This window comes from Gossypium raimondii, chromosome 7 (assembly GCF_025698545.1).
Source record: "Gossypium raimondii isolate GPD5lz chromosome 7, ASM2569854v1, whole genome shotgun sequence".
NCBI lineage: Eukaryota > Viridiplantae > Streptophyta > Magnoliopsida > Malvales > Malvaceae > Gossypium > Gossypium raimondii.
This window is the reverse complement of record NC_068571.1, coordinates 13,612,181-13,636,510: the sequence shown is the minus strand read 5'-3', so window position 1 is coordinate 13,636,510 and position 24,330 is coordinate 13,612,181. Positions and strand designations below refer to the sequence as shown.

General features: G+C 34.2%; 1 non-coding gene across 1 annotated transcript; it reads right to left on the bottom strand.

Moving 5' to 3' along the window:
* Positions 1 to 10,474: 10,474 nt before the first annotated feature.
* LOC128042626 (small nucleolar RNA R71) lies at positions 10,475 to 10,581 on the bottom strand. The gene has a single exon (XR_008198141.1). It is a non-coding gene; the product is annotated as a small nucleolar RNA R71 (small nucleolar RNA).
* Between the last annotated feature and the right edge of the window lie 13,749 nt (positions 10,582 to 24,330).

The window sequence follows — 24,330 nt, the reverse complement described above, 5'->3', positions numbered from 1 at the left end:
GTTTGGAATTATTTCCAAGGCAACTCGATCTCTTATGGGTTTGGAACGAAATTAAAATCTTCTCAAAACTTTTACTTAGTTAAATATGCATGTTACTGATCATATTAGACTAAGGGTTTCTTAGCATTTATGCAAGGTCACGGGGACATATATGTTTGCAACAGTTTAATTATATAAATCTAAAAACCATGCAAGATAATAGAGCTAACTAAAGATATTATGAACTTTAACTTAGTTGGTTTTAATGTCCTAAATTAAGCATTGCACTTTTCAATGCTCCTCTGTTCTGATTGAAGTTTCTTTTGCTAAGGATTTGGGGGGTAGTCGGCTAAGGATTGCTTTTGACAAAGCTTTTGAGGTTAAAGATTGGAAAGGGGATGGACGACTCTGCAAGGGAAAAACGGAAAAGAAATTAAGAGAAAACTAATGTGAGAGAGAGGAATGTTGAGTGATGAGGCATGAGGGAGGATTTAGAAGTGAGGGATGGCAAGGTATTTATAGGTAAAGGTGAGGGTTTGAATTTACTAAAAATAGGTTTAAATTTCATTCCGTCCCTCTCTCATGTGGCCGACCATGCTTCAAGAAAAAGGGATGACCAAGTCTTTTCAATTTGAATTTGAATTTCAAGCTAGAAATAACTATGTAGTGGATGGTTTCAACAGGGAAGATGTTGGGATGAATTTTGATTATTTTCCAACTGTAGGGACCTTCCATTAAATATTCCAAAACATATTTTGAGCAGCCATATTCTATTTCCGAAATTGGGCTTTTAATTCACCTTTTTGGATGATTTTTTTAGTCCAATAACTTAGCAGATATGTCCATCATTCATCACCTTCTTTACTAGGTCAAGTTGTCAATCGCATGCCCAAATTTGCATGGTCTTGCCATCCACATAGATAATTTGTGCATGGTCATCTTTTATTTATTTAAATCATGTCTCCAATGGACCTCCTACATAGTGAAAAAATACATTCACTAATAAACTAACATGAATTCATATAAAATATGCTTCAAAATCATGTAATTAAGCATAATTTCACATACTTTCCAAATTCATGTTCAAAATTACTAATTAAGTAAAATTAACCTATTCCAATAATAATTACTCAAGATAACACATTAATTAAGCAAAAAAAGGGTAAAAATATATAGAAAAAACCAATATAATTTTGAATTTACACACCCTCAAACTTAAACCATTGCCCGTCCTGAGTAAGGTTCATGCTCAACATAGCTAAAAAATGATAAAGCAGCATCAATCTGTGCACATAATCATGCATCAATAAAATCATGCTAAAAAATACTCTTTATTGATAAGTATCTAGAATGCAATTATTATTTCTAACATTATACTAAGTACGTCATAATGTCAACATGAATAATAGTTTGAATGCATTTTCAAAGTCATACATAACATTCAGCAATAAACATGCTTTCCTTATCAACTAAACATATCAATCCCAAGGTTTAATTAGTGTCTTCATATGTTGAACTCAGTAATTCCTCTCCACTAATGTAATCAGTATAATCAACCAATCAATAGGTCTTTTATTAGGTTGTAATGGAGTTAGGTTAAAGGTAGGGATAAAGAGAAGTGATTTTTAGGTTCAAAACATCTTAACCCTAACTTTGTCTTGGATCCTTTTGTGTCACAACCTTCATAAACATGGATCTTTAGAACACCCCCAAACTTATTTTGAACTCATGCTCAACTTTTACTATTTTCAGACTTTAGGCAAAATTTTCTCTTTATTTTTTAGATTTTTTAGCAATATTTCTTTTCTTTTAACTATTTTGGACAAACTTACATTCATTTTTTTGAATCATGTGAAGAGCATGTACATCTTTCCATATATTTGCTCAAAATTTGATCACCAAGACAAATTCAGTTAAGATAGGTGCAAAAGAATAGGATAAAATAAAAAATATGGTAATGTGGCTTATAATGTAGGTACTTTCCAATAAATATGGGATTAAGCTCAAAAATTAAGTTTCAAGGGTTAATTTAATAAGGTCGGCTTGAAAGGCTTAAACGATCCAAAGAAAGTGTGCCTACATCATATTTGATTCTTATACCTCTTAAATTTTCATGGCAAATAGTACGTAAGGCTAAAAATCATACAAGCATTTCATCACTCAAGATAACATACAAATAACTTAAATAAAATCATAAATCAGCTTGCATTTGAACAAACTTTGAACAAAAATTCTTTCTAAACGTTCATTTATTTCAACATACTTAAGTAAAAATATTGAAACATACTTTAAAATTCTTACAAAATACCTTACCCCCTTTAAAAAGAAGCAATGTCCTCATTGTGAAAATAAAGTAATGAATGAAAACTGAACACCAAGTAGGGTTGCAGGAAAAGGGAGGTGAGCATAAAGACTGCTTAAGTACCAAGTCTTTCTTAATAGTCCAATCCTAGACATGTTTATTCCCATTACAACATCACTGTATTTGTTTTCTATTGAAGAGGTATTGAGCTTATTTATTCATGCTTACTACTTTATCATGTGAAAGCAAAATTCTAACTAAGAAATAAAAATAAACACCTAAAAAGAAATAAAAACTAAAGATAAGAAATTTCCCCCTTTTAGTTATTTGACTTATCTTTCTCATCTTTCTCCTTTGATGTTTCATCCTTGCTTGCATTCTCATCTTCCATGGACTTAGAAGTTAGGGGTACCTTCTTCTTGCGAACAAGAACTTCAGTAGCACCTGGCTTAGTCAAATTTGCATAGAACTCTCAAACTAACTCCTCTTCCGGCAATGATCGTGCATCACAAAAGTAATTCCAATTGAGGGCATCAATCGCCTTTCGAATTGGTAAGAGCAGAACCATCTTATCATTGCTTTCCAAGTTGAATCCTTTTTCCGACATCATAGGGCGATTCTTGAAGATTGAATCAAACCATTCTTTCACTTTTTCATCTTGAATCATAATGGGATTTTCGGTAGAGGTCTTGGAAGATCTAGTTCTATTGCGAGATGTGGACATTTTTCTTAAAAACTAAGCAAGATTTCGGTAAAAGAATTGAAAAAATAATCGGTAAGGGATGAAATCAAGGTGTTACGGTGGTGATCGATTTGTGGGAGCGACGAACTTGCAATTGCACGAAGCTTGCTATAGTGATAGGATGCGACGGTGAAGGGGTTGCTCCTGCGAAAGTCGTGCGGCGGTAGTACTAGGGGCTTGCGACAAGGGAAAAATTTGGGGAAGAATTGCAAGATTTAGGTCGACGGATAAGAGGGAAAATAATGGATGTAAAATAGTTTGAAGGGTTGTGAAAATTATAAAGGTAGAGAGGGTTTATATAGTGATGAATTAAGGCAATTTTATAGCTAAAATTTATCTAATTTAAGTAACTTGGACGGCAAGTAAGATGGAGGGAAGATATGGTGGCAAAAATTAGGATTTTGGGAACCCTTATGAACAGCGAGAATGGGTTAATTTTCTCCTCTTTGCTGTTTCAGGCCTTGAGCCCAAACTTTATTTTAAAATTGGTCTGCTTAAAAATATACAAACTTATTAGTACTTGGGCCAATTTGACCCCTTCTATTAAAATAAATAAAACTAATATTAAAATTAAAGATTAAAATTAAAATAAAATTAAAATTAAAATTAAAGACAAAGACAAAGATAAAGATTAAAATGAGAAATAAAAATAAAACTAACAACAAATTAAAATGAATTAGAAAATTTATTCTTAGGAAAGGTTGGAGGGGTCATAACAGTCTCGCTTAAGTTTCAATCTCCTTAGATAGAATTAATGAAATGTACTAATTTAAGAAAATAATTTCTAACTTTTTATTAAGAATAAGGTTTATGAAAAATTAAAGGTCTCTTAATTTGAATGAGGTTTTAATTCGCTGAACTTCACCATCCCAATAGTGCTTGAGATGTTGACCATTAACTTTAAACGTACCTACATGGTTGTTGTACAATTCTACAGCTTCATATGGATAAACTTTGTAGATGGTATAAGGTCCTTTCCATCGAGATTTGAGCTTTCTAGGAAATAACCTTAGCCTCGAATTAAGCGATAACACTTTCTAACCTTCTTTGAACTCACGAGGTTGTATACGACTATCATGCCATTTCTTGAATTTTTCTTTACACATCTTAGCATTCTTGTATGAAAATAGCCTCAACTCTTCCAACTCATCAAGTTGTAACATCCTTTTCTCACAGACTTTACTTAAGATCAAAATTCAATTCCTTCAAAGCCCAATGAGCTTTATTCTCCAATTCGAGCTGCAAATGACATGCCTTTCCAAAAACTAACTGATAGGGAGTCATCCCTAATGGTGTCTTAAAAGAAATTCGATAGGCCCATAGTGCATCATCAAGCTTTCGAGGCCAATCTGTTCTATTAGGGCGCACTACTCTTCCAAGTATACCTTTGATTTCACGATTCACCCTTTCAACTTACCCATTCGATTGTGGGTGATAAGCAGTAGCAATCTTATGCTTCACATCGTATTTTTCAAGCAACCACTTAAGCCGCTTATTTACAAAGTGAGATCCTTCATCGCTAATTATAGCTTAGGTGTCCAAAACCATGTAAATACGTGCTTATGTAGGAATCGCATGACTACCTTAGCGTCATTAGTTGGGTAGGCCTCAGCTTTAACCCATTTGGATTCATATTCCAAAGGTACCAAGATATACTTGTTACCATGCGAAGAAGGAAATGTGCCTGGAAAATCAATGCCCCAAAAATCGAAAACTTCTATCTCCAAAATATTTGTCAAGGGCATCTCATTCCTTCTTGGTATGTTTCCAATTCTTTGGCATCTATCGTAGTTTCTCATATATGCATAAGCATCTTTGAATAATATAGGCCAAAAGAAACCAGCTTGTAAAATCTTTACTGCTGTACGTGAACTACCAAAGTGTCCCCCACTCGGTGATGAATGAAAGTGGTAAAAAATCTCATCAATCTCACTTCTAGCTACGCATTTCTAGATTATGTTATCTGCACATTGTTTAAACAAAAATGAGCCCTCCCAGAAATAGTATGGACTATCATGAGGGATTTTCTTCCTTTGTTGGTACATCATTTCTTAAGGAATTATTCCACATGCTAAGTAATTGGAAAATTCAGTAAACCAAGGTGTTTCATGGATTTGACTTACCTCGTAAATATGATCATCAGGAAAATTGTCACTAATTGGAACAAATGAAGAAGTTACCTCATTTTGTTCAAACCTCGACAAAAGACCAACTACTTTATTTTCAACACCTTTTTCTGTCTTGAACCTTAAGGTCAAATTCTTGGAGTAAAAGTATCCAACGAATTAGCCTCAGTTTAGCATCTTTCTTCGTGAGTAAGTACTAAATGGTAGCATGATCGGTAAACATTGTAACTTTAGTACTTGTAAGGTATTCTTGGTCTTTTTTAGTTACCATATAATTGGTCTGGATCCTATCAAATTTTTGCATGCATAGTAGATAGGGTGAAACACTTTGTTTCTTCTTTGGCTCATCACAACTCCAACACCAGTGAAATTGCTTGCATCACACATCAACTTGAAAGGTATATTCCAATCAGGTGTGATAATTATCGGGGCTAAATTAATTGGGTTTACAATTTTTCAAAAGCTTTTAGACATGCTTTGTTAAAATAAAAAACATCTTTTTCTAAAAGCATACATAAAGGTTTAGAAATTTTTGAAAAATCATTTATAAATCTACGATAAAAACTAAGATGGCCTAAGAAACTTCTAACTCCTTTCACACTAATTGGAGGTGGTAATCTTTCAATTACGTCCACCTGTGCTTTATCCATTTCAATTCCATACTTAGAAATCTTATGTCCTAAGACAACTCCCTCCTTAACCATAAAATGACACTTCTCCCAGTTAAGAACGAGATTCGTCTCCTCACATCTTTTAAGTACCTTAGCCAAATTATTCAAGCAAATATCGTAAGTATTACCAAAAATAGAGAAATCATCGATGAAAACCTCGACATAATTTTCAAACATATCAATGAAAATTACCATCATACATTGCTGAAATGTGGCAGGTGCATTACATAAGCCGAAAGGCATTCACCTAAAAGCAAATGTACCATATGGACATGTAAAACTAGTTTTATGTTGGCCTTTCAGGGCTACAACTATTTGGTTGTATCCCGAATATCCATCTAGCAATTGATGCATAAAAGGTAAAGGAAAATGATCCATGTGAGTGGCTTTGTTCAGCTTTCTATAGTCAATATAGATACTCTAACCTGTGACAGTTCTCATCAGAAATAACTTGTTCAGTTTATTCTCGACAATCGTGGTCCCACCTTTCTGTGGTACGCATTGTATCGGACTTACCCAAGAATTATTTGAGATAGGGTAAATAATTCTCATATCTAACCAGTTAATTACCTCATTCCTAACCACTTCTTTCATGTTAGGTTTAAGTTTCCTTTGGCCATCAATCTTACCTTTTTCATCTTCCTCAAAAATAATTTTATGCATGCAGAAGGAAGGACTTATACCTTGTATGTCAGTTATTGTCCAACTAGTTGCCTTCTTAAATTTCTTTAAGACAACAATCAATTGCTCCTCTTGATATTTCGTTAGGTCCGTTGAAATAATCACAAGCAAAGTAGAACTATTTCTGAGATAAACGTATTTTAAGTGAGATGGAAGTATCTTTAGTTTGAGTTTAGGCAGTTCCCTGATTGACAAATTGGGTTGTGCAAATTCCTGAACTTCCAACTCTAGCGGTTCGAATCGTGGTGGTTGAAATAAAACTCCCCAGATTGGCTTCCATCAAAGTTAAACCTTTATTACCTTTTTCATCTTCGAATGGTTCAGACCCTAAGGTGTTTTCCAACGGGTCTTCTTCTCAATTGCTTCCTCTAGAAACTAAGGTTTCTATTTCCTCTAGTAACGAATAGTCTTCCATTGAATCGGGGAACTTTATTTCTTTCAGAATGTTAAATGTCACCTTATCATCTTAAACTTGCATGGTGAGTTTGCCTTTTTGCACATCTATCAACGTTCTTCTTGTGGCTAGGAAAGGTCTCCCCAAGATGATCGAAACTTCCTTGTCTGCCTCAAAATCCAAAATAATAGAATCAGTAGGAAAAATGAGTTTATCGACTCTTACCAAAACATCCTCGACCTTTTCTATAGGATATGCTAACTATTGATCAGCAAATTGAAGTGTTATAGTAGTGGCTCTTACTTCTCCTATTCCCAACATATTGAAAATAGATTTGGGCATCAAGTTGATGCTTGCTCCTAAGTTACACAAAGCTGTACCACAATATGATTCACCAATGTTCCAAGGTATCGTAAAGCTTCCAGGATCCTTCAGTTTTGAAGTTAGCACTACACTCTAGTCTTATACTCACTAAGTCGTTTCTATCTAGCCAAGGTATCTTCATAAACTTCACATAGTTAGGATTTGGTCTAAAGCCTCTACCAACAAAATGTTGATATGTAGCTTTTTTAAAACATCCAAGAACTTCTTGAATTGTACCTCTTGTTTTTGCTTGTTCTGTTGAAGTCTTTAAGGATATGAAACTCTAGGTGTATATGGAAACTTTTTTGAGGTAAATCTACAAAAGAGGCTATTAGTTTTTTCAAATTCACTAGTTTAGAGTTTGTAACAGCCCTAACTCGTATCCGCCACTGAAATAGGGTTACAGAGCATTACCAGAGTTTTCAAACCAAACAGACATAAATTTCAAACTTTCAAAATCATATTAATAAACACATTAAAACCAATTCAAAACAAATATATTGTCCCTTAAACGAGCCCTCGAGGCCGTAATTACATGTTAGAAACAAGCTTGGACTAAATCAGAAAGTCAGAGAATTTTTCAGAAAATCATGAAAATTTTCAACACTGCAGGGGTCACACGGCCGTGTGGGCATTCTAAGTAGGGACACTGGAAACAAGAAAAAATACAAACTTTTTCATGCCCTTTTTAACTCAAATTCATGTAGTTTTGGTAAAATTCTTGTCCAAAACCAATTATTATAAAATAATTATATTGCACTCGAATTATAAACATGTTGAATTTTAATTAATTTTATATCAAATTTTGATTATTTTTGACAGATTTGCACAAAGGGCGAAAAACAACTCAGCAGACACTTCTAAAAGTGCAAAACCGAGAAGCAATTTTGAAGTATCTAGGCGAATTAATTTTTTAGCCTAAGATGGTCCAAATTATGTGTACTAATTTATAATAAAATTAATTTTAATTTTAATCCAATTTAATTTGGGATAAATAAATTATTATTAATTAAATATGACAAGTGACCCAGTTGAGCTGAATCGAGTAAACTGATCCAACTGAGCACTAGGTAGCCCAAAACCATCCCACATGCTGACCCAATCAGATTTTTTGGCTAATTATTTGGCTTGCAAAATAGCCCTTAAAGACTCCTTAAAATTGCATTCAAACCCCTCCACTATTTATGCCTTTCTAGATTTTCCCCTACCTTAAAAGGGCAAGTTTGAAACCTTCAAACTTGCCTCATCTGTGGCATGCAATGGGGGGACTCTATGGCTGCTGAATTTTTCTAATTTTAGCAATCATCTCAACCTATAAATACCCCCTTTGCTGCTCACTTCAAACACATCTCAAACCCATTCATTTCTTCACTTCTCTCTCACTTTTCTCTCTTCATTCCCTTCCATTGTTCTTCATTTTCTCCCCTATTTCTTTGCCGAATTCACCTCTTGAAAAAGAGTCATTCATCCACCATTTGGAGTAGCACTCAAGAGTTCATGGAAGCCTCAGTTTAACAAGAAGAAACGAAGGAGGAGTGGAGCAAACTAGTCAACCTCAGACAAACATTGGATTTGATTTTTGTTCCTTATCCTTTTAATTTTATTGTTGTTGTTATGAACATGTCTATGATTATTTTTTATGTTGATATGTTTAATTTAATTAATACGAATTAAATTTAATTCGTGTTAGTTTGATTGCATTTCGTCTACTTGAGTTATTAAAATTGTGTTTGTGTTGTTATAGGCCTCGGTAAGATGTTTGATTAAGTAAAACCATGACTAAGTTATTATTACATTACAATTGTAACGTAACTAATGAATTAATTGTTTAAACAGATTGAAATTGTAATTAACTAACACGATACTTAATCAGTAGACGTTTAATCATCTAAGGTAGCTGAGGGTTAAATTGGTAATGGTATCTAACGATACATTAGACTTGCATAACTTGCAAGAGTATTGTGATTAAACTGTTTCAAGGTAGAAATACATTGTTACCTCACGTAATCTTTTATGTGCTTATGAGATTGAATTAATTCTTTGAATTGGCATAGAGATATGTACAAGAGATTATTTTAATTTTATAAGTATGTATATACATTAATACATTTGCTTATTAAAATTCTTTAATCGGTTGAATTGACATAGAGATATAGTCAAGAGATAAATGAGTTTTTGGTAAGTAAGTATGTTCTTAAGTTAGGAAATTACCGAGTTGTTGTGAACTTATTCGTAACAACATAAACATGAGTTTAATAATTCTAAGTTAAGAAATGTAATTAATCTAACACAATTATGTCATCTTGATTAAAATAATATTTTGAAATCGTGCATTGGAACTTTTATTTTATTTTTATTTATTTTACTTAGTTAAAATCCTAGTTTTTAATCACCTCCTCAAATCAAAATATTTTTCTTCAGCAAAGTGTTTTTAATTGCATTCATAAATAGTTATTTTCACAGCCTGTATGGGTATGATAACTCAAAATTTACTTGTCATTTTATTACTTGTTGTGATTGTGTACACGTACACATTTCCATCGTTCCAAGTTTTTAGCGCCATTGCAAGGGACTGTTTTAAAAAGTCATTATTTGTGAATTTTTCATTTTGGTTTATTTTTCTGTTCAATTTTAACTCAATTAATTTTTCTGTGTTTATTTCAGGTGTTTATGAGTATTGACTGAATTATCGATTTACTCATCGTAGACCCTAAGATAGAAAAAACTTTTCGACAGCGAAAAAGACAAGTAAATCAAAGAAGGACAGAAGAGATGAACTTTGAAAATCCGAATCAAGGAAACAGAGCAAACCCAGCTTAAAATCCTATCCTTCTTGCTAATGATAGGGATAGAGCTCTAAGACAATATGTTGTGCCAGTGTTTCATCATCTTATTCAAGGTATTAGGAGACCAGAAATTGAGGCACAATAGTTCGAGCTGAAGCCAATCATGTTCCAGATGCTTCAGATAATGGGTCAATTCAGTGGAATGCCTACCGAAGATCCTCACTTGCACTTAAGACTATTTATGGAGGTGAGCAATTATTTCAAGTTAGCTGGAGTACCCAAAGATGCATTATGATTGAAGATGTTCCATTATTCGCTAAGGGATAGAGCTCGAGCCTGGTTAAACTCATTACCACCAAATTCAATTTCCACATGGAAAGAGTTAGTAGAAAGATTCCCCATAAAGTATTTTCCGCCTAACAAAAATGCTAAGTTGAGCAACGAGATCACTGCTTTCCAACAAATTGATGATGAGTCCTTGTATGAGGCATGAGAAAGGTACAAAGAATTATTACAAAAGTTCCCTCATCACGGAATCCCACATTGCATCCAACTTGAGACATTTTATAAGGGTCTCAATGTCCACACGAGGATGGTAGTGGACGCTTCTGCTAATGGTGCTCTCCTTTCTAAGTCTTACAATGAGTGTTCTGAAGTCATCAAGAGGATTGCCAGTAACAATTATCAATGGCCAACCAATTGAGTAGCTTCAGGAAGATGAGTCACTGGAATACATAAAGTAGACGCTCTCACTTCACTAGCATCTCAGGTATCCTCGATTTCCTCAATGCTTAAAAATTTTACCACTAATCGGTTTAATAGTTTTACAGCTTAGCCAATGAATCTATTTGAAAATGTAGCCTTTGTCTATTGTGGGGAAGGAAATCTATTCAAAGAATGTCTATCGAACCCAAAATCTGTGTATTCGTGGGTAACCAGAACCAAAACTGAGGAAGGCAAGGACTACAATCAAATTCCTATAACCCATCGTGGCGAAACCACTCTAATTTCTCTTGGAGTAACCAAGGGGCTGGACCTAGGAACACATACGCCCAACCTAGATCGACCCAGCAACCTATTTTTACCCAACAAGTTCAGAAACAACCTCAAGCTGAACCCTCCAATGGCTTAGAAAACTTGTTGAAGGCATACATAGCCAAGAATGATGCCTTAATCCAAAGCCAAGTAGCTACATTGAAAAACCTGGAAAACCAAATGGGCCAACTCGCAACTGAACTCAGAAACTAACCACAAGGTGCTTTACCTAGTGATACGAAGAATTCGAGGAATCTAGGGAAGGAGCATTGTAAAGTGTTGACATTGAGAAGCGGAAAGACATTAGAGCCCAACACAGTCGAAGTTCAAAAGGACCTAGCTAATGCTCAAGAGCCAGAGGAAGTTCAACTGAATGTTGAAATTTTAGTTTCACTGGAACCTGAATCTGTAAAATCCGATAAGGTAACTTCTGAACCAGCTAATTTTGATAAAATAACAACACTGTAAGATGCAGAATTACCACAAAAGATGAATCAACCAGTTCCATTAAATATGCTTCCACCATCCTACCCTCAAAGACTTCAGAAGCAGAAGCAGGAAGTTCAATTCAAGAAATTCCTGGACGTACTCAAGCAACTTCATACCAACATCCCGTTGGTTAAAGCACTTGAACAAATGTCAAAGTACATCAAATTCATGAAGGATATTCTGTCAAAAAAACAAAGACTTGGAGAATTTGAGATGGTATCCCTGACAAAGGAATGCAGTGCATATCTTCAAGAAAAACTACCCCCAAAGTTCAAGGGAGCAACATATTGTGGTAAGACAATATGTGATTTGGGTGCAAATATCAACTTGATGCCCATGTCAACATTTAGGAAGTTGGGGATAGGTGAAGTTAGACCTACTAGGGTTACACTTCGATTAGCAAATTGATCCTTAGCACATCTAGAAGGAAAAATTGAGGATGTATTGGTACGTATAGATAAGTTTATCTTGTCTGCTGACTTTGTAATTATAGATTTTGAAGAAGACAAAGAAGTATCAATCATCCTAGAAAGGCCGTTCCTAGCAACTGGAAGGACCCTTATTGATGTGCAAAAGGGCAACTCACTATGCGTGTTGAGGATGATTAGGTAACATTTAACGTCTTTAAGTCTATTTAATTTCTTGACAAAATGGATGATTGCTCTGCAGTGTCCGATTTAGAGGATTTAATAGTGGAGAAGGAACTCAACTGTGTTGAGGACCCACTGGAAAGAATTTTGACATTGGATCCTCCAAATGATGAAGAGGAGGATGAATACTTAGCTTTGCTAGAAGCTAATCAAAGGGGATTTAATCCACAATCCTGTTTTGAATCTTTGGAGTTAGAAAAGAGGGACTATTCTCAACCAAAAGCATCGATCGAGGAGCCACCTAAATTAGAACTCAAGGTATTACCTTCTCATTTAAAATGCGTATTCAGGACGACCAAGTAACATTTAATGTTTTTAAGTTTATGCGATTTCCTGACACAATTGATTATTGTTCTGTAGTGTCTAATTTAGAGGAATTAATCATGGAAAAGGAACTCAACTATGTTGAGGACTCATTGAACAAATTTTGACATCAGACCCTCCAAATGATGAAGAGGAGGATGAATACTTAGCTTTGCTAGAAGATAATCAAAGCGGATTTAATTTACAATCCTGTTTTGAATCTTTGGAGTTAAAGAATAGGGATTATGCCTAACCAAAAGAGTCAATCGAGGAGCAACATAAATTACAATTGAAAGTACTTCCCTCATATTTAAAATATGTTTATTTAGGTAATGCTTCTACTTTGCCTGTGATTGTTTCGACAGAATTAACCTTTGAGCAAGAAGAGAAACTCATCCTAGTATTGAAGCAATTCAAGAAGGCTATCGAATAGACCATAGCCAATATTCGCGGGATTAGTCCATCTGTATGCATGCACAAGATAATCCTAGAAGATGGTTAAAAAGGGACGATTGATGGACAATGAATGCTAAACCCCATCATGAAGGATGTGGTAAAGAAAGAAATCATCAAGTGGTTAGATGCGGGTATAATTTACCCCATGTCAGATAGTTTATGGGTAAGTCAAGTCCAGTGCATGACAAAGAAAGGAGGTATGACGTTTATTAAAAATGAGAATAACGAGTTGATACTGACTAGAACAGTTATGTGATGGAGAATTTGCCTCGATTACTGGAAACTGAACAAGGCGACTAGGAAAGATCACTTTCCTTTGCCCTTTTTGGACCAGGTGCTTGATAGACTCACGGGGTGAGACTATTATTGTTTTCTCGCTGGATACTCAGGGTATAATTAGAATACAATAGCACCAGAAGATCAACACAAGACAACATTCACCAGCCAGTATGGTACATTTTCATTTAGACTCATGCCATTTGGTTTTTGTAATACATTTGCTACATTTCAAAGATGTATGATGTCTATTTTTACTGACATGGTTGAGAAATACTTGGAAGTCTTTATGGATGATTTTTCAATATTCGGATATATATATATGTTGATAGCCTAGCCAATCTAGCCATGGTACGAAGGTGATGCGAAGAAACAAACCTCGTACTCAACTGGGAAAAGTGTCATTTCATAATACGAGAAGGTATTGTTCTAGGGCATAGGATAATGAGACATGGAATCGACGTAGATAAAGCAAAGGTAGATGTTATTGAGAAACTCCCACCTCTATCATCCGTAAGGAGTGTTAGGAGATTTTTAGGCCACGCCGATTTCTACCGAAGATTTATCAAAAACTTCTCCAAAATTGCTAAACCCTTATGCAAATTACTGGAGAAGAACACAACGTTCAAATTTGATGAGGAGTGCTTAACAGCTTTCAAAGATTTAAAGAGTGTGTTAGTTTCAGCACCCATAATCGTCACACCAGACTGGGATTTGCCATTTGAATTGATGTGTGACACAAGTGACTTCGCGATAAGAGCTGCCATGGGCCAGCGAAGGAGCAAAGTTTTTCATCCCATCTATTACACAAGTCAGACTCTGATAGGAGCCCAATTTATTTATACGGTAACAGAGAAAGAGTTACTTGCTATTGTGTTTGCTTTTGACAAGTTTCAATCCTATCTTGTAGGTACCAAAGTGACTGTCTATACAGACCATTCAGTAATTCAGTATTTACTTGCCAAGAAAGATGCTAAGTCGAGACTGATCCAATGGGTACTTCTACTTTAAGAGTTCAATCTAGAAATTCAAGAATTGAAAGGGAGTAGAAAACCAAGTAGTAGACCACTTATCTAGATTGGAGCCGCAAGAAGGGAATTCTCCACTTATACCCATTCAGGAGACATTTCCAGATGAACACATAGTGAAGGTAAATCATGTCCATAATATCCCTTGGTTTGCTGATATTGCTAACTACTTAGCTTGTGGTTTGATGCCGATTGATAAGATGTATCATCAAAAGAAAAAGTTTCTTCACGATGTGAAGTACTGTTTTTGTGAAAAACCGTACTTCTTTAAAAAGTGTGCAGATCAAATGATCAGGAGATGCATGGCAGAAGATGAAGTACATAAGATTCTATATCATTGCCACTCAGCTCCGAGTGGGGGACACTTCGAAGGTACACGTACTGCAGCCAAAGTATTGCAAGCTAGATTCTTTTGACCAACACTATTCAAATATGCATATGCTTACGTAAAGAGTTGTGATCGATGTCAAAGGGTTGGAAACGTCACCAATAGAATGAGATGCCCCAAACAAGCATCATTGAGGTAGAATTATTTGATGTTTGGGGTATTGACTTTCTCGATCCTTTCCCTCCATCTTTTGGTCACAAGTACATATTGATAGCAGTAGACTATGTGTCTAAGTGGGTTGAGGCCCAAGCATATCTGACGAACGATGCTAAGGTTATGATGAAGTTTTTACAGAAGAATGTGTTCACAAGGTTTGGAACCTTGAAAGCTATCATCAGTGATGAAGGGTCCCATTTTGTGAACAGATGGTTGAAATGGTTACTCGACAAACATGGAGTGAAGCACAAGGTTGCCACAGCTTACCATCTGCAAACGAGTGGGCAAGTTGAACTGGCAAACAAAAAGATCAAAGGCATACTCGAAAAGGTAGTTTGCCCGAACTCACGAGATTGGTCCAAAAGATTAGACGATGCTTCATGGGCCTACAGGACAACATACAAGACACTTTTAGGGATGTCACCCTATAGGTTGGTCTTTGGAAAAGCCTGTCATCTGCCCTTGAAGTTAAAGTACAAAGCTTACTGGGCTTTCCAACAACTCAACTTGGATCTTAAGCTTGCTAAAGAGAAACGAATATTCCAACTCAATGAGTTAGAAGAGTTTCGAATGTTCTCATACGAGAATGCCAAATTACTCAATGAAAGACTTAAGAGATGGCATGACAAGCTTATTCAGGTTCGAGAATTTGATGCAGGTTAGCAAGTCTTGTTATTCAATTCTGGATTAAGGTTCTTTCCAGGTAAGTTAAAATCACGTTGGTCCAGTCCATTTACAATTCACCAAGTTTACCCATATGGGGTTGTCGAACTTCAAAGTAAGGGAGGTAATTTTCGAGTTAATGCTCAGCGCTTAAAACATTACTGGGGGATAAAATCGAACGGGATCAAATCTCGTTCATTTTATCAGATATTTAATTTTTCTTGTTTTTCTTTTTAAATAAATGATTTAGGGTATATTTTTAGGATTAGTATTTTTAAATAATTTATGTTTAGGAGATTGGAACTTAAGCGGGACCGCTTGTGACCCCTTTAATCTTTCCTGGGAATTGATTTTAACATAATCTTCCGAGAAGTTATTCCCTAAATGGCAAAATAAATTTTTAGTGTTTCAAATAAAAGGGTCAATTTTGATCCAAGTTTTAATTGTAACTCAATTTAAAATTTTCCTTCGTCTAGGTACTTAATTGAATTATTTTCAAAATTTGATTGCTCTTTTCATAAAAATTAAAATTAGATGTCTCTTTTGTAAATATTTTCAAAAGGCATCTAGAATAAATGTTTTCAACTTAATTTAATAAATAAGATGATAATCATTAATATATAATTATATCTATTATAATATATATTAATTATTATTAACTTTGCATAGAATTAGAATTAGTTTAAATTTGATCGTATTTTATTTAATAAGTATTTATTTTAATAAATTAATAGCAAATAATAATTTAATATGCATTATATTAATTATTATTTATTGTTCACTCTATATAGAATTAGAACTTAGAATATCTTCATTATTAATTTGTTCTAAGAATTCTAATTAAACTCTTACTCCTTTCACTATAAATTTCACCCACCTTTGCCATTTTTTTTTCACTCATCCCTCCATCAATCTTAGCATCCAAAACCCACCAAGTACCAAATCACCTAGTGCCGAACTCTCTAGCTGCAACACCATCCACCTTCCGCACCAAGAGTCTCTAACGCAAACTGCAGTGCCAATGTGACAAAGAGCTTTGCTCCTTGTCGACGCACTTGCCTACTGCCCACTCTCTCGTATCTGCGCGGCACACGCATGCTCTACTGCTTGTGCAAGGATCCGCACATTGTGGCTGCCTCCATCGCACCAAGCCACGCCTAGCGCATATGCTCACATCGCGCCTTGCTACTCACACCAACACCCTTGCCTATCGAACCACACCATTAAGACACCTTACAACCATCCCTCAAGCAACCTCTTTTTCTTTATATTTATTTTATTGGAGTTCTTAATTTTTATAAAAAGGTGGTAAGAAAACTTTTTCTCCTAAATTTTAATTTTATTTAATTATTTAAGTTTTAAAGTTATTGAATTATTAATGTTTTATATTAATTAAATTTTTGTGAAAATATTTGTTTCAATCTTATGTTTAGGTTAATCATGCCTCGGAAGAGAACTCGTGCCTCTGCTCAAATTGACAAATCACAAAATAAATTCCACTGTGAAGAAGCCAAAGCGAGATACGAAAGTGTTTTCAAGAATCAACAGATGCACCTAGAAAAAGGCTTTACGCTGAAAGAAAGCAACTATATTGATTTCATGGGGTGCATTCGACAAATTGCTGAAGCTCTCAATTGGGAGTTATTTTTTGAGAAAAGACCTAGTGCAGATGAGGAGTTAGTTCGTGAATTTGACCTCAAGTGAATTGGCGAAAGTTTTTGTTCGTGGAATCAAGGTACCAATAACCTCAAATGCTATAATGAATTCTTTGAATTACCTGATTTCGAAGACGACCAATATTCTTCCTTGATGAGCAACATTGAGTCAGAAAATCTGCAAGAAATTCTCGAGGAACTTATAGTTCTAGGTTCTAAGTGGACTGTGTCAGAGCAAGGAATTCACACTTGTTGCAGAGAATATTTGACACCACTAGCGAAAGTATGGTTCTATTTCTTCCAATTCAGCCTTATGCCCATTTCACATGGGACTACAATTTCATTAGATTGAACGGTCTTATTATATTCGATTTTAACTAGAAAGACCATTGATGTGGGAAAAATCATCCTGAGAGTAATGCAGAATTATGCCGCTAGACGTTCTGACCCAGATTACTTTCCCTTTACGATAACAATTTTGTGCTTGAAAGCTAAAATTCTTGCAAACGTGAAGAAGATAGGTTATAGCCAGGGCATAATTACAGATTGGGACCTCTACTGAATAGCTGGAGACTCTGTTCTACAGCAGCGAGTTGAAAAGAGCGAGGATCCTAAAGAAGAAGATGAAGAAGAAGAAGAAGAAGATCCCACAGAGATAAAACCAATGCAGTCAGCTAAAATCCTTGATAAGGTAGAACCAATGGAACCAGTAACCGAACCTAACGTCGCAACTTCAATTTCAGGACTCAATCACCTCGCCTAGGTCTTTGAAATGAGTTGTCAAAGTTGATGGACATCATGCAACATATGCAGTGGCAACAACAAGCTTACTGGAGATATTAAAAAATACGAGATGACTCAATGAGAAGCGCTCTTACGAAAATATACAATGACCCATTTATTTTTGTGTCTGATTTTCCAGATTTAATATTTGAACCTTGAAGTCCACTATCGAAGAGGGAGCGAAGCAATTCATGCAAAAACAAAGACGATGGAGCAAAAAATGAGTCGAATTCGGAGGGATCTGCAAATAAATAAAAAGGGAGGATCTTAACCTTATTTTATTTTCGTTCTTAGGTTATTTAATAGGACTAGGTTTTATTAGGAATTTTTATTTTTCTCATAATAAAACAAGAGGTGGAAATAGATATATACATGTCTAGGATTGATCTAGAGAGAGCTTGGTACTTAAGCAGTCAAATTGACTCACCTCCTCTTTTCTAGAATCCTAACTGATGTATAGTATCTATTCACTTTTAACAATGAGAACATTGTTCATTTTAAGTAGGGGGACCGAAAAATTGAAATTATTTCCTCTCAGAATAAAATTTTCTTTTAATTATGATTTAAATATATTTTGTTCAAAAATTGAAATTTTGTTAAGTATGCTAAACTTTAATATAAATAAAGTTTGATTATTTCAATAATTGTTATGTTAGCTTAATAATGACATAAATGTATTTTTAATAAAGCATGCAAATCATACCATGAAATTTTTTCCTTAGGAAAGCTAGGCTTGCATGAAAGTTTAAGTCTCTAGAATTAACTTAGTAATTTCTTGAGGCGAAATCATAGGAAGCATGGAATGTTGAAAATGATTTAGGCGATTTTTGTTTGGACCGTTTGAGCCTTTCAAGCCAACCTTGATGAATTTTTATCCCTTGAAACCCAACTTTGAGACTATATGGCCTAATTTTATTTGAACCTTTGCAATATTTAGCCATCACTTTAAATTGTCCCAAACACTAGACTGAGTACTATTCAGTATGTTCTTTGAAAATAAGTTTGGGGGAGTTAAAAAGAAGTATCAATTGTTCAAAAAATTGTAGTACATACAGTAAAATGCTCGTGAAAAAAAATCATATGTACTTTAAAGAAAATATATGTACAAAAGAGCATGTGAAAGCAAAGTAAGCTGGTGTATTGAAGGTAATTATTCGGAAGGTCGAACTGAAGCTGAGTCTAGGGCTTTTAGCCTTAATTTATCTATCTGTTACCTACCCCTAGCCTAGCCACGTTACAACCTTTTTAAAGACCTATTGATTCAAGTTTCTATACTACCTACATTAGTGGAGAGAAATTGTTATGTTCAACATATGAAGGCATAAGTTAAACTTAATGATTGCAGCTTAATCTCGAATAAGGGAATAAAATCAAATTGGTAGTGATTTAACAAGTCTTTATTAGGAAGCATTTAGTCTATTTTTGTTATCATAAGAATAGTTGTGATTAATTTGAACGATATGTATACTTAAGTAGCATAAATATCAAAATTCTTATTTTTGAGCATAAGTATACTAAAATCATGATTTCGGGAAGACTGTTGTTCTAAAGGAATTTTTCAAAGGTGTTTCCAAAAAAATTATTTTCAAATTTGTGCATTACTCAGGACAAGCAATGAATTATGTTTGGGGTGTGGAAACCATAAAATATACACAATTTTTCATGCCCTTTTTAACTCAAATTCATACAGTTTTGGTAAAATTCTTGTCGAAAAATATATAATTATTATAAAATAATTAAATTTCACTCAAATTATTAAAATTTTGAATTTTAATTACTTTTATATCAAATTTTGATTAATTTTTATTATTTTCGATAGATTTGCACAATAGGCGAAAAACGGCTTGGTAGACCTGTTAGAAGCACAAAACCGAGAAGCAATTTTGAAGCATCAAGGTTAATTAAATTTTCAGCCTAAGATGGTCCAAATTATGTGTATTAATTCATAATATAATTAATTTTAATTTTAATCCAATTTAATTTGGTTTAAATAAATTATTATTAATTAATTATGAAAAGTCGCCCAGTTGAGCTGAACTGTGTAAACCGATCCAACCGAGCACTAGGCAGCCTAAAACCATCCCACATGCTGACCCAATCAGCTTGTTTGGCTGATTATTTGGCTTGCAAAATATCCCTTGAATACTCCTTCAAATTGCATTCAAACCCTTCCACTAGTTATGCCTTTCTAGGTTTGCCCCTACCTTAAAATAGCAAGTTTGAAACCTTCAAAGTTGCCACATGTGTGGTCGGCCATGGGGGGACTCTATGGCTGCTGAATTTTGATAATTTTAGCAGCCATCTCAACCTATAAATACCCCCTTTTCTCCTCACTTCAAAAATGTCTCAAACTCATCCATTTATTCACTTCTCTCTCACTTTTCTCTCTTCATTCCCTTCCATTGATCTTCATTTTCTTCCCTTATTCCTTTGTTGATTTCACCTATTGAAAAAGTGACATTCATCCATCATTTAGAGTAGCATTCAAGTGTTTGTGGAAGCCTTGGTTAAACAATAACAAGCAAAGAATGAGGAGCGGAGCAAACTAGTCAAGCCTCGAAAAAACACTAAATTTGATTCTTGTTCCTTATCCTTTTACTTTTATTGTTGTTCTTATAAACATGTCTATGAATATTTGAGATGTTGATATGTTTAATTTAATTAATATGGCTTAAATTTAATTCATGTTACGTTGATTGCATTTTGTCTACTTGAGTTATTAAAATTGTGTTGTGTTGTTATAGGCCTCGGTAAGATGTTTGATTAAATAAAATCATGCCTAAGTTATTCTTGCATTACAATTGTAAGGTAACTAATGAATTAATTATTTAAATAGATTGAAATTGTAATTAATTGACACGATACTTAATCAATGCATGTTTAATCATTTAAGGTAGCTGAGGTTAAATTAGCAATGGTATCTAATGATACATTAGCCTTGTATAACTTGCAAGATTATTGTGATTAAACTATTTCAAGGTAGAAATACATTGTTACCTCATGTAATCTTTTATGTGCTTATGAGATTGATTTAATTGTTTGAACTGGCATAGAGATATGTACAAGAGATTATTTTAATTTCATAAGTATGTATGTGCATTAACACATTTGCTTATTAAAATTTGTCTAATCGGATGAATTGGCATAGAGATATAGTCAAGAGATAAATTATTTTTTGGCAAGTAGTAAATTATCGAGTTGCCGTGAATTTATTCGTAACAACATAAACATGAGTTTAAAAATTCTAAGTTAAGAAATGTAATTAATCTAACACAATTATGTCATCTTGATTAAAATCATCTTTTGAAATCGAGCACTGAAACTTTTATTTTATTTTTATTTAGTTTACTTCAGTTAAAATCCTAGTTTTTAATCACCACCTCAAATGAAAATATTTTTCTTCACCAAAGTGTTTTTAATTGCATTCATAAATAATTATTTTCACAGACCCTATGGGTATGATAACTCGACATTTACTTGTCACTTTATTACTTGTTGTGATTGCGTACACTTTCACATTTCCGTCGTTCTAGACACACGGTCTTGACCCAGCGCGTGTAACTCACTGACTTGGGTCACATGGCCAAGCCACACGTCCGTGTGCCAGGCCGTGTGCTAGGCCATGTAACAGCCTGACTTGCAACCCTTCGAAAGCTATAGGTGTCACACGGTCATATCACCTGGCCGTGTGTCACACACGGCTAAGACAGACGCCCTTACCTCTTCCCATGTGGACGAAAGTAGGTCATTTTACAAGCCATTTTTCTTACCCAAACTAGCATGTACCTATAACCAAAATGCACATCTGCACATGCCTTATTAAGTCACCAAAATCAAGCATAAACAAGTCATATACATACGGTATAACATCATACAACCAATATGTATTTAGGCACCTCAAATTACAATATATAAACATGTTTAACTAGGTGTTCAAATTGGCCAAAATGACTAACTAACTTTCAACTAAACTTGCATCAATTCAAACCATTGAATTAACTTACCAAAGCCTATCAAATCGTACAAAATATGCCATTCATTCACTAACATCAATAGACATTTATATACCATTCATAACAAGATACCAAACCACAAAAAGTTATGAGGCTTATACAATATGCATATTTATCTATCACAATTAAAACATATTAAGCCAAACATTGACCATAATAAGGTTAATATTTACATGCCATAAACTAAGCTGATATCAACATCAAAATGCTAAGTCACAAGCCAAACCAAATGACTATTCCAACAACAAAAACACATGGCCAACATTTGTCAAAATACTTATACATGCCATTATAAGAAAAATTAAACATCCGTAAGTACTGAAAGTGTAACAGCCCGATTTTCGGCCTAGTCGAAATAGTCATTTCGGGACCACAAATTCGACGTAAGAAAATTTATTTTTTATTATATTTTTATGGTCTACGATTTCACGAAATGATATTGTTAAAATTTTGTTCGAAAATTTTGATGTTTGGGAACTCAATTTAGTCAAAAGGACTAAATTGTAAAAAAGTGCAAAAGTTGAGTTCTACATGTTAGAGGTGTCCAATTGTTATGAAATTTTAAATTGGAGGTCCTTGTATAGTAATTAGACCATTGGTTCAATCAGTGGAAAAAAATGGACATGGTTAGGCATGTTTCCAAAGTTTTTCATTAAAGGCATTTTGGTCATTTAGTTATTAAAATGAATTAAAAGACAAGTTTTGTCCATCTTCAACCCCTTGGCCGAAACTTGCATGGAGACACCGTGGCTAGGGTTTTTCAAGCTTTCAAGCTCGATTGTAATTCCATTCTAGCCCCGTTTTTAAATGATTTTTACGTTTTTTAATTCCTCGTAACAAGATCTAGTTATTTTACCATTATTTTGAGCTAGGGTTTGTGTTTAATAATTTACCCGTGGATGAATTGCATGTGCTTTGATGTTTTATGGTAGAATATGAAAGTTTGAAGCGTAATAAATAACTTTTACTAAGTGCTTTTTAGTGAAATTACATAAAAGGACATATTTGTAAAAGTTGTAAAATATGTGTAAAAAAAGGTGATTTAGTGAAAATTGTGGGCTGCTATAAGAATGAATATGAATCAGCTATGCTTGGGTAATAAGAAAAATGAGTACTTTTCATTTTACGAGCCTAGGGGTAAAAGTGTAAATATGACAAAGTTTAGGGGAAAAATGTAATTTTTCCAAATATTATTTTTGGGCTAAATAGATTAGTATAATGATTAAATAAGTTAAATGTGATGTTTTAGATCAAGAAAAACAAGGTTCGGATCTAGATTAGGGAAAAACAAGTAATTGACGAATAAGTCCTTTTCACCGATTTTGCTTTCGAGGTAAGTTTGTATGTAAATAATGCATCGTTTTTACTTACGTTACCATATTTTATTATGTTTTATGAAATGTGGCTGAATATTGAATGAAATTGACAAGTATCAAAAAGTGAGAAATTTCCCAGTTGAACATTAGGTATAGAATAGGATACAAGTGACATGTCACTAGTGACTCAAATGTGGTACTATGTGAAGGCCACTTTGTGAAGAAAGATAGCTTTGGTCAAAAGTGTAGTGCTATGTGAAGGCCACTTTGTGAAGAAGGTAGCTTTGGCTACAAGGGTGGTACTATGTGCAAGCCACTGGGTATCTGTTATTATTCTGATGTGTTCAACGGTAAATCACTAAGTGTAAATAAATATGACTATGTGATGAATAAGTACAGGTATGTGTGTGTAAACTTATGAGCAATGTGCTCAATATAAGATCAAACTGTACTTATTGGCTAAACTAAAAATTCTGTTAGATAGCAAAATAGGGGAAACTTTAAAGAATAAACTGTACTTATTGGCTAAACCAAAAATTCTGAGAATTTTATAGTAAGAAGATATGTGAGTCTAGTTTCAGGGAAAATTTGCGGAACTTAATTAGAAGTTCTGTAACTCAAGATATAAATAATTTAGTGACTATGACTTGAGTAGACAGCTAGATATGAACTTGAGAACATATTGTGAAGATTGATAAAAGTATGTTAATAATTTGTTTATTATTTACATACCAACAATTCTCAGTCGATACGTTTTCTCAGCGCAACTGAAATCAAGGTATTCCACCACTGATATGTCGAATCTTTTAGTAGAGATACTACACACTTTACACATTTAGCTGGTATACATGATAACTCATCGAAAACTCAGATAGTATTCTCTAACCAAAACTCAGATACTTCAGGATCATCATCAACTGTAGGTTGAAATTCTTTAGCCCCATATTTGCAAATTTTGTCGACTGGCGGTTTATTAGCTCATACTATTTTGACGCCTAAGGGAACAACAAGAACCGGTTGGGGAATAGGTTAGGGTGGAGGTCGTTGAGCCGTTGGGTTCATTCGTATGAACTCG